Below are 12,035 nucleotides of genomic sequence, written 5' to 3'. Positions count from 1 at the left end.
ACACAGATGTCTTCAGCTGCCAAGTGCACATGTAACAGGTCAGCCCGTGTCATAGGTACAAATCTGCTGACAGTCAAAATGGCCTGCTGACCAAGGGTGGTTTCCCTCAGGAGAAGGCAGCGTGTTTCGGTTTCCGTTATCCTGTGCAAATGGAGCCTAAAGTAGTGTAGAAACTGATATTAGAGAACTTAGAAATGTGGCTGTCCAGCTATTGTGCAACTACAACTCCCATCATGCCAGCCACAGACATTCCGGGGAAGCTGGGAGTTGAAGCCCACAGCTATAGACCAGCACTACCCATCACTACTGGAATATGGATCAGTATGGCAAGGTCCTCCTGTTCTCCAATTGACTCCATGTGGTACATCTCCTACATGCTTGCATCATGTATGTATGTATGTATGTATGTATATATATATATATACATACATACATACATACACACACACACACACACACACACTAGGATAAAGGTAATGGTAAAATGTAATACAAGCTACCCATAAAGCGTAGTCACTGAGGATCGCATGTAAACTGTGTGAACCCAGCAGGTGCAGAGCGAACGCTACTTATCACCTGTCTTATCAGAAATGCAGATATAGGATAAAGCGGTGATGGCTCAGACACCTTGGGGGAGAATTATCAAAACAGGTGTAAACTGGCTTAGTTGTCCATAGCAACCAATCAGATTTCACCTTTTATTTTCCAAAGGAGCTCTGAATAATGAAAGGTTGCTATGGGCAACTCAGCCAGTTCTACTTTACACCTGTTTTGATCTGCATGAATAAGTACAACTCTCAGCATGCACGCTGCAAGTCTCTGTCGCAAAGGCAAAACTCCTTAATGAAGATTATTTTTTTTTTGGGTATTCTCTTCTACAAAAAATAGTTTTTAGAGGAGAATATACAGCACCTCTTGGAGGCACTATATAGACAGCCAAGGGATCTGTAATACACTCAAACATAGACGCTATGTGTCATGGTCTATGTATGAGGACTGCAGGGACCAACACCCTTTTTATGAGGAGGGTTCCTGGTACCTAGAAACTCCCCTCTAAGGGCACTTTCACACTTGCGGCAGAGGATTCTGGCAGGCAGTTCCATCGCCGGAACTGCCTGCCGGATCCAGCAATCCGGACACATTTGTCAGACGGATCCGGATGAGAACACTTGGGGCTGGATCCGAAATTAATGCATTTCAATCAGGGCTGTGGAGTCGGTAGATAAATGTTCAGACTCCGACTCCTCAGTTTTATGTACTTCCGACTCCGACTCCCCGACTCCGACTCCTCTGTATTAATATGCGAATGTATTTTATACATTCCTTGAGGGAAAGAAAGGCAACCTACCACAGGACTACTGGCTGGGAAGCTGCCTTCTCCTTTGTGTGCTTATCTGCTGCTGAAGATAGGGCAGTGGGAGGATCCAGGAAGGGGCATTTATTCTAAAACATGATTTTCCTAGGAGAATCCCATAGTCATGTTTAAAGTTTAAGCTAACAATCTGAGTTTACAAGTTTTTATAGCCTTAGCTGAATGACAGCAGTTTTTCCAATGGTTTACATCTTCAGTCTTGAACTATTGGCCCTCCATTCCCTTCACTTATACAAGTGTCTCTAGTCCTGCAAAAACATATTTATTTAATCCCTTATCAGTGAGAGGCTAGGTTACACTTGGACGCTGCGTTCCCTGTAAAAGCAGAACACAACACTATGGAAAGTATAAGTATTGCAGCTCCTAATTGTGCGTTGCGTGCCATATAGTGAAGCACATGAAAAGCATGCTTCTTCACGGTCACTTAACGTGTTCGTTTTGCGGTTACGTGAGGCACTGCATGCATTGGTCTTTATTCTTACAGTAGAGAAGTCATTAATTATAACTTTTTGTGAATTGGGACATTTAAACTTGCTTTTTTTTTTTTATTCCAATCTAAATTTAGTAGGAGTAGGAGTCGGAGTCGGTGCATTGTTTGCCGACTCCGACTCCAGGTACCCAAAATTTCCCCCGACTCCTCGACTCCGACTCCACAGCCCTGATTTCAATAGAAAATAATGTTGGATCTGGCATTCCGGCAAGTGTTCAGGATTTCTGGCCGGAGAGAAAACAGTAGCAGAATGCATCAATTTGGCTGCGTTTGGCCTCCATTGCGTTTTTTTAGATAGTCGAGTTTTTGTGACAGTCTGACTATGCGGAGCCTAACGGATCCATCTAGACTTACAATGTAAGTCAATGGGAACGGATCCGTTTTTCACTGACACAATATGGTGCAATTGAAAATGGATCCGTCCCCCATTGACTTTCAATGTAAGTCAAGACAAGACGGATCCGTTTTGACTTAGACTTTTATTTGAATGAATAATGCAAACAGATCCGTTATTAACGGATGCAAGCGTTTGCATTATTCGTGCGGATCCGTCTGTGCAGATACAAGACAGATCAGCACAGAACGCGAGTGTGAAAGTAGCCTTAGAATGCATTAGGATAAAACTGATCAGTGTGAAAGTACCCTAAGCAGCTGAGGAGAAAACATTAGGAGAGATTTACGTCTTTACGTTGCCCATAGCAACCAATCACAATGCAGCTTTCATTTCGGATTCTGCTCTCAAAAAAATGTAAGTTTTGCAGGGATTCAGTTGCTATGGGCAACAAAGGAGGCTCCGAAAAATCTGCTAAATAATTTGCCGGTTGAACCTCTGTCAGAAAGCTAAGACTGAGCTTCGGGTTAAATAAATTAAAAAGTTCTTTCTGTCATCAGAAGCGGAAGCTCCGTGCAAGCCAATGTATTGTTGTGGTTCGGGCCTTGTTCACATGGGTTAGATTTAATGTGTTTTTTAAACATGGATTTCCTGCTAAAATCTACGTTAAATCCAACAATAATCCACATGTCGTGTATTTATTTGAATGGGCTTTCTGCAGCATCGTTCACATGCCGCCTTAAATGTTACACGTAGATATTTGTCTACGGGGCACAAAACATCTTATTTCAGACAGAAACGACAACAGGACTAATCATCTGCTGCACACACTGCAGCGTGTCCGCGCTTAATCCATGGCGAAAATCCAAGGGTCAGTCTCGGATTTCTTCCAAAGAAATACACATCAGTTTTTAAACCAACATGTGAATGAAGCCTTTAGGGGGACGTTCACACGACAGATTGTACAGCGTGGACAGCCGCAGCTACGCCGGTAGGGGGCATGTCCCTTCTCGGCACGGCTCCCGCTTTAAAACAGCCGCTCCGAGATCCTTAGGGAGGCGGAAAGGAGGCAGCCACTGGTGGCTTTTTCGTCGCAGCACCAAAAATCTATCGAGTGACAGTCGTTTTTGCAGATTTTCCACACAGATTTTCGTACAGTTTTCGCACCAAATCCAGATTAAAATCCACGTTTTTTTAACTTGCGGATTTGGTCAGAGATTTTGATGCGAACATGCCCCAAATCTGACCCTTTGCTTTGCACTGAAAATCAAGTAATTGACACACTGCAGATTTCAAAATCCACACTACAGGTCAATTTCCATTCTGAAAATTTCCACACAGTGTACACGAGATTTAGAAAATCTTACCTACTGGTACTTTATTACTTTTTGGATTTTGCTCACTGAAAATCTGTGCATAATACACACCATAAACAGAGAGCTCCCCCTAGTGATGGCAGCAGGCAGTCGGAATTTTATCAAGAAGTAGAAGATTTGGAGCTTTGCATAAAATCTGTGGTAGAGGGGAACTTTGCCATTTCTGTCAGAGGCTCCAATGCGTTTGGAAGCCCCCCCCCCCCCTCCCCCGCGCTTAAAAATCCTGTGTTCGCCTGTGACAAGATCTCACATATGAGAGCGTTCAAGTTTAATAAAACACGACGACAGGTTTCATTAGTTGCATTTAAATTCGTAGAATTCACACCGGAGTTATCTGCTCATGCCTTGTGTTCAGAGTCCTTACATTTCACTCTCCTGGAGGTTAAAGCGAGTCTGGAACGAGGGATATTTCTGCGTATACGGCGTGCACGTAAGGCTACTTTCACACTAGCGTTCGGGGCTCCGCTTGTGAGTTCCGTTTGAAGGGGCTCACAAGCGGCCCCGAACGGATCCGTCCAGCCCTAATGCATTCTGAATGGATGCGGATCCGCTCAGAATGCATCAGTCTGGCTCCGTTTGTCCTCCGCTCCGCTCAGCAGGCGGACACCTGAACGCAGCTTGCAGCGTTCAGATGTCCGCCTGGCCGTGCGGAGGCAAACGGATCCGTCCAGACTTACAATGTAAGTCAATGGGGACGGATCCGTTTGAAGTTGACACAGTATGGCTCAATTTTCAAACGGATCCGTCTCCCATTGACTTTCAATGTAAAGTCAAAACGGATCCGTTTGCATTATCATGAACAAAAAAAAAAAAAAAAAAAAAATTTTTTTTTTTTTTTTTTTTTTTTTTTGTTCATGGTAATGCAAACGGATCCGTTCTGAACGGATCCAAGCGTTTGCATTATAGGTGCGGATCCGTCTGGGCACATACCAGACGGATCCGACCTAAACGCAGGTGTGAAAGTAGCCTAAGTCAGGGTCTGCATTCAGCATTCAGCACTGCAGCTCAATTCTCGCCAAGGGCAAAGTGCTTAGCGCTGCAAATATCTACTGATAATTTTATGACTCACAAACCATAAAGATAATAAGCCGAGCAGGTACAGGTTAACCGAATTACAGCCTTTCTACAGCTAAATAATACAAATGAAAATCTTTGCTAACTAGAAGACCGGTCAATAATGGCCAATTTGCAGGACATGCTAAGCATAATGGGGGGGTAGGTAGCGCCGCAACAGTCTAATCAATTCAGACTCTGGATCTGTCATCTTGGCCTTTATAGGAGATATCTACTATAAGATACTGAACCCTAAATGTGGCGGTGCCTCCCACTGCCCACTCCCATTTCCTGTTTAATTGTCTGTATTCCTGACGTCACACCCAAAGCCCACACTTCTGCTGAAGCGAGCTTACAGCATCATAGGAATCTATGGGGTCCAGATGTAACTTGTAGAACACAGGCCACTATACACCCATCTGAATTAGGCCTTAAAGGGGAATTCCGATTTCATGATACTGCTGACCTATCCTCAGGACAGGTCTTCAATATCAGATCGTCCAGTAAGATTTGGAAACGTTGATCCTTTCTTTCATGGGAAGAAGCTGCTTCCAGAGGATTATGGTGGCAGCTTTCTCCCCTCTCCCCTTTCAGACGGGCATGTGTATGGAGGGCTCGGGAGAGACAGTTATCTAAGCGTGGCCAGCCTTACAGTCACAGAGGTCACTTTTTATGATGGCAACGCTTAGCTGAACAAACATTTGACAGAGGACAAATTATGTCAAAGCACATGCAATCCTTTACATAATTTAGGGAAGAAGCCTCCCACAGAACTTAGTTTATTGCTCCATTTGCACGCGTGGGAGCTGCACACTTCACCTTGGTGCAATCTTATTTTCTATATTGCAAAACGAAAAGACAATACATTGAGCCATAAAAGGTTCAGTAGAATCTATCCATCTGACAAAGGGTATGGTGTACACATGTAGCAGAGCTGAATTTTGTCAATACATTGTTGATTTTGTGTGCAGTGATAACTCACTCAGCTCTGCTACATCTGAGACTCTAACATCTAGTATGACCAGTGTTCTCAAGCTGATTCAACATGAGTCTACAAAATGAAATCTATGAAAACTCTGCACATTCAGCCACAACAAAGCGTGTAGGTCACTAGGTGATGAAATAGCCTTCTCCTATTACAGCAACCTGTGAGCAAAGTCAATAGCCACAATGGAAGCAACCACAGATGGTGGCTCCCATGAAAAATGGAAACCACTGCACGCCACGTCACCCTGCAACATAGACTTCAGACACATGACCAAATTATGCATAAGTCCCGATGTGGTGCCTATAAAGTAATGCCAGTCAGCGTCAGGTCATATCAGTAGGGTTCCTGAAAAGCACAGGAAGTTTTGGACAACTGGGAGATATAAAAGGTATATATAAGATTTGTAGGGCTTCACACACACATCATATGGCTTTGTGTGCAAAATATAAATTAAACACAAAAATAGAAATGGAGGCCTTAAATGGGGTCCATCTAGGTGGTCTAGGAGACCTAATAGTGGCTATGATCAGGGATGATCCAGATGGAACAACTCTTTGACCCAGATTTACGAATACATCTGCACCAAAAATCTGGCTTAGAAGTGGCTCAAATCGATACAATTTGACTCATCTAGTGTTCCTACACTTTTTTCTAATATGCTCACCAAGGAGTTGTGGAGCTTTGAGGCCAAGCGGGTGGACCAAAGATGCACCATTTTGTGTCAAAATTCTGGCGTAAAAATCGTCTCAAAGTAAGCCAATCAATAGTTGGTATAGAGTCGGAGAAAAGTGTCTATTCCTGCACCACATGTATCATCCAGACTGAACCCATGTGATAAATCTAGTGCAGGTCTAGATACCCGGTCTATGGTTAAGCTATCTTTAGGATTAGTAAATCCAGGTCTTTGTGTCCAGGTTAGGAATTCTCTAATGCTACGTTCCCCATTCATACAACTGGACATTTCAGGAGCCCAGGTCGCTCTTTTATGAAGGCCCCGTGGATCTCAGTCAAGAAGCAAAAATAGGAAATAATAATACGGTAACCAGAAGACACTTCTCACCATGGATCAATATCTGCCACCATCTCATATGAACCGTCAAGTGCAAGCACACAAGATCCTGCACATGATTCATAAAGCAAAGGCCAGACCGTCAGCCCACAGCCTGGCTACTGGTTATATCCCGGTATATAAAGTATACTGCTATCTCTAATCAAGAATACATAGGAATCTCTTAGATAAGATAGCAGAACATTTCATGACTTGAGGGACACATCAGAGAACACTTGATCTTATGAAGTAGCATGAAGACGACACTGTGCAACCACAATCATGAAGGTGTATGTGGCCTTATACGGGGACAGTGGTTTAAACCAGGGCACACAAAATAGCATTAAGGAGTTAACGCTCTATAAACACTAGTCCATCCGCTGTAATCTCCTTGCACAAAGTCCAGCAGGAGGACATGGATCACTGACAATACTACACATATCTAATTCAATTATTTGCATGGGGACATGCAGGGCTGTGTATCGAGATGTCATTTATACTGTTCCCTTGTTGTTTTTTAGGGGTTTAAGTCTTAATCCCCTCCTGACGTACACACAGTCTGATACCCGATACACTCCTTCAAATGCATGAACGAAGACCCCAAATGTAACTGCCCATCACGTTGGCGAGTGCTATTTAGAGGGCAACAAACACTGACTAAGGAGATGACGATTCAGTGATGGGATCATGTTCTCCAGAAGGCCAATGGTCTCCGAGATAACGTAAATCATCCCACATTCATAATCTTAGATTACAAAAACACCTATATATGTACAGGGAAAACAACTATAAAAAGCCCATCACATATCACAGCCAAAGACCTACCTGATTCATGGGAACCACAAGTCCAAGCAAAGTTTGTCAGCCGACACCTTAGAGAGTTTTCTGTGATCTGTGGTTCCTCAGAAGATGAAACAGTTGTACAGGGCAATAGAGAATATAGGACCTCAATACAAAAGGAGCTTCAAATATAGGACCTCTTACAAAAGGTGCTTCAAAAGGAGGTATATTTGATATATATATATGTCACAGAGACATATCCTCAGTGAGGATCCCGGCAGAACCCCCACCAATATCTACAATGAGACCATAAGGTCCTTCCAATTACAAGGTCCCTTGGGGCCCATACCATGCAGTCCAATAGTATAGCTTGGAGAGGCAGAACACAGAGTAGATCCCGGTGCCCACGCCTCCATCAATGCCGATTTCTGGTATGTCTAAGGACAGCATATGGGTAAAATGCCCTTTCTTTTCACCCATTATGAGTTAAGCTAACCAGATACACCAGATAAAAGTCAGCTGACATGGCCGATTTTGGCCAACTTATCATTTGAAAATTTTACCAAGAATTTCTGGACGCCTAAAATGTGATCCATCAGGTTATAGAAAGGAAGGTTGGCAGGAAGTGTATGACGTAATGAGATGAATTCTACCGATCATTTTCCAATTGTGGCAAGGAACAGGAAGGCCATTTTTAAATGGAGTCCCAAGCCCTGTGATGGCTAACCTCTGGTTTATCAGCTGTGGTAAAACTACAACTGCCAAGATGCACACTTGCTTGGCTGTTCTCAGAACTCCTTAGAAATGAATGGAGCATGATGGGAGTCTTAGTCTCACCACAGCTAGAGTGCTGGAGGCTAGCCATCGCTGCCCTAGCCGGTTTAGTCTGTTAGGTTGCTGGTGGGATCACAACTGATCATCACATTGTGGTGGACCAGAATCCTATGTGTATGCGATGCTAACACAGGGGTGTAGGCTGTAGTATATCTGGGCATACTGGGAGTTGTAGTTTTGTAAAGGCTGGAGGGCCGCAGCTTGGCCATCCCTGGTCTAAGCTGGATTTTCCAAGGAGACAACAACTAAAAGGTCTCCACTGCAGAACATGGACTTATCTTATACCTAGATTTTCCAGACTCCTGAACGCCATAACTATCGAGATATGCAGTTTGTCAGAGAAATCTCACTATATATAGGTAGGTTTGCCATTCAATAGTCTTGAGAAGCATTAATATCACCCACCGCCTGTCCCCAAAACATAAACTATATTTGTATCTAAATTCACATAGTCCTAGGTAAAACACCATAGATCTCAATTAAAAAGTGCCACCATATCAGGTCCTACAAATATCCCACTTAGCAAATATGCAATATTTATTGGCTAGGAGAAGTGACGTGAACATGAACGGCCATGTGCTCACTACTATTTTTGGTAAGGACAGATCACAAATTGTTCCAAGGTAAAAATAAGGACCAATTGTTCTGTCTCCAACATTTGTGCTACATGAAATGTGACATCTTAAATTGCAATATAAGGTCAAAACAATGCAGGGGAAGCCAGCTGTGGTTAACGTAAACCGCACTTGTGTGATGATTACAACCATAACTTGGGAGCGCTGCCAGTCAGTGGGCCGTCAGCGTGAGTCACTGAAACAGTCATTTTCCCTCCTCTACATGACTTTGAGGTCGGTCTGTACTATGTAACCCCCATCACCCCACTGAGGAGATTAACTGGGACTACCACATGCAATAAATCACCAGCTGAACAGTCAAACATTGTGAAAGGGCGCTCTGGCCTGCAGAGCTTGCAATCTATCACATACAGCTGAGCCAGCACTTAGGGGTTCAGTCCATATAGGCATTATTCATTTCTGTATTATTCTTATTACTCGTCCTAATGTTAAGGCACCTTGGTGTATGGTGGTGATACATACATTCACTTTAAATGGTAATGATTGCGGTATTATCCATAATGACCATGACTCCACTGTGTAGTAAAGCCCTGTGGTTTATATGGGTGCTGTATGCAGTGTTATATATACCTACACTTGATTGTACAGCACCGCAATATGTTGGTGCCATATCTATATACCGCTAAGGCGCAACAGTATACATCGCTGGTTTATTAATATATATGACTACTGTCATTGCTCCCTCTTGAGCTGCATAGACGTAGTAGATAAGGTTGGCCAGACTGGCTTATTTTGCCCATTCCGGCTCACCATCGGTTGAAAATTGTATGATGGGCGATGGCAGATGAAGATGTGATCTGTCAGGCTGAAAAGTTTGGACATAGTTGGCTAAAACGACACATTTATGGCACGATTGCTCAAATGCGGCCGATCATCTCTGCGCAAGCGCATTGATAGGTTTGATCGGCCAGTTACTAGTAGGAACCATCTGCCGAAAGGATTGATCGGCCACATTCTGTCAGTGCAGACTCTCACATGTACGACAGTAAAGCTGTCTGGTATAGGTTGGTGCCATATCACTATAGGGTTATAACTTCCCTCGATGGTACGGCACTACAGTGTCTGGTCATGCTGTATTAATACACAATATGACGGACGTTACTCCGGATGGCGACGCTCTCTGGTATATGTAGGTGCCATATCAATACAGTTATGTCGCCAGAGGGTTAAGCTCTGCTGTATATGTTGGTGCAATATACAATATTACTATCACTGCTTCTTCTTGATAGTACAGCTCTCTGCTATATGTTGGTGCCATATATATATTCTGGTATTACTGTGCTGGTGCTATATACAATATTACTACTATTGCTCTCTCCTGATAGTACAGCTTTCTGGTCTATGTTGGTGCCATATATATATATACTGGTATTACATTAATATACAATATTACTATCATTTCTTCCTCTTGATAGTGAAGCTCTTCTATATATGTTGGTGCCATATGAATATACTGGTATTACTACGACGGTGATACATTAATATATAATATTACTATTACTGCTCCCTCTTGATAGGGAAACTCTCTGGTATATGTTGGTGCCATATCAATACACTGGTTTTATATAATATTACTATTATTGCCCACGGGTATATGCCGGTGCCATATGAATATACTGGTATTACTATGACGGTGATACATTAATATATAGTTACATAATCACTGTCATTGCTTTCTCTTGATATAAACCACTCCGGTCTATGCTGTGCCACAGCAATACTATGTTATTACGTTACTACACCATATTACTATCACTGCCCCCTCTTGATATAAAGCTCTCCAGTATATGTTGGTGCCATCACAACATACTGGTATTACTATGACGGTGATGCATTAATATACACAATCACTGTCATTGCTCCTTCTTGATATAAACCGCTCCGGTCTATGTTGGCGCCATCTCTACACGATGCCCCTTGCACGTCGTACAGCGCTGCCGCCTAGGTTGGCGCTCCGGGGTACTGCTCAGTGACTGGAGATACAATGTATAACACACAAGTCTCACATCCTGCCAATAACAAAGTCTGCAGCCTAGTTTCACTCCCCCACCCTGCCCAGCCAGTGTCCATTGTGACAGCTCAGGTAGGTGGCCCTGAGGGTACTGCTCTCCCCCCTGTTTCCTGTAAGTAACCAGCAGAAGCCCCTCCGGTGTGAGCCTAATCCTGGGGGGCTGGGAACATAACCCCAGGCGGTGTCACTGTGCCAGAGCCCAAGGTGGAGCATTACCTCATATCCAGAGGTCTGGTGACAAACCCAGAAATCTCCTGGTGACACGGGCTCCTGCCCCAGCACCGGGGGACAATAGGGGGGATGCTCCGGGGACATAGGCGGGTGCTCCGGGGACATAATGCTGGCAGCCCCCGGCCGCCCCTTCCTTCCTCCTGAGCCAGACACTGGGCTGCAGGAGAAGCACCACAGTCACGGCCATTCCCTGGTAACAATACAGCAGGAGGAGGAGGAGGACTAGTACTCACCCCAGAGTCAGGCCTCAGGTCTTCACATGTCCAGGGAACAGCGCACCAAGCATCCACATTGTCCCCCAAATCCCAGAGTGTGACCTGCAGGGAGCAGCGGCTGCAGAGTCCTCCCCGGCGCCGCGTCCTCCTCCTGTGTGAGGCTCAGGGCTCTGCTGCAATGTCTGAGTGTCCTCCTCCAGCTCACCCGGCACCGCGCACAGGCCCTCCCACCGCCTGCCACTCATCACACGGCGCAGCTCAACCTTCCACCCACAGCACTGGAGGAGGGGGAGGAGGAGGCCCGCTGCCACCCAGCCGTGCTGCCAGCCTGAGCAGGAGAGCCCACTGCACTGAGGGATCAGTGCCCACCCACAGCACTGGAGGAGGCCCACTGCCACCCAGCCGTGCTGCCAGCCTGAGCAGGAGAGCCCACTGCACTGCCACCCAGCCGTGCTGCCAGCCTGAGCAGGAGAGCCCACTGCACTGCCACCAAGCCGTGCTGCCAGCCTGAGGAGGAGAGCCCACTGCACTGAGGGATCAGTGCCCACACAGCACTGGAGGAGGAGGAGGCCCACTGCCACACAGCCGTGCTGCCAGCCTGAGCAGGAGAGCCCACTGCACTGCCACCCAGCCTGAAGGCTCAGTGCCCACACACAGCACCACTGCCACCC

At 45.1% G+C, this 12,035-nt stretch overlaps 1 protein-coding gene across 1 annotated transcript in view; it reads right to left on the bottom strand.

The window, feature by feature from the left end:
- The window catches only part of NRIP1 (nuclear receptor interacting protein 1), a 78,301-nt gene extending 66,731 nt beyond the window's left edge, over positions 1 to 11,570 (bottom strand). The window contains exon 1 of the mRNA XM_040423227.1: positions 11,383 to 11,570. The gene's annotated coding sequence lies outside the window, so the exon portion shown is untranslated. The remainder of the gene's footprint in view (positions 1 to 11,382) is intronic.
- Positions 11,571 to 12,035: the final 465 nt, after the last annotated feature.

Source organism: Bufo bufo, chromosome 3, assembly GCF_905171765.1.
Source record: "Bufo bufo chromosome 3, aBufBuf1.1, whole genome shotgun sequence".
Taxonomy (NCBI): domain Eukaryota; kingdom Metazoa; phylum Chordata; class Amphibia; order Anura; family Bufonidae; genus Bufo; species Bufo bufo.
The sequence above is the reverse complement of the archived record's forward strand: the minus strand, read 5'-3'. Positions and strand labels throughout refer to the sequence as shown.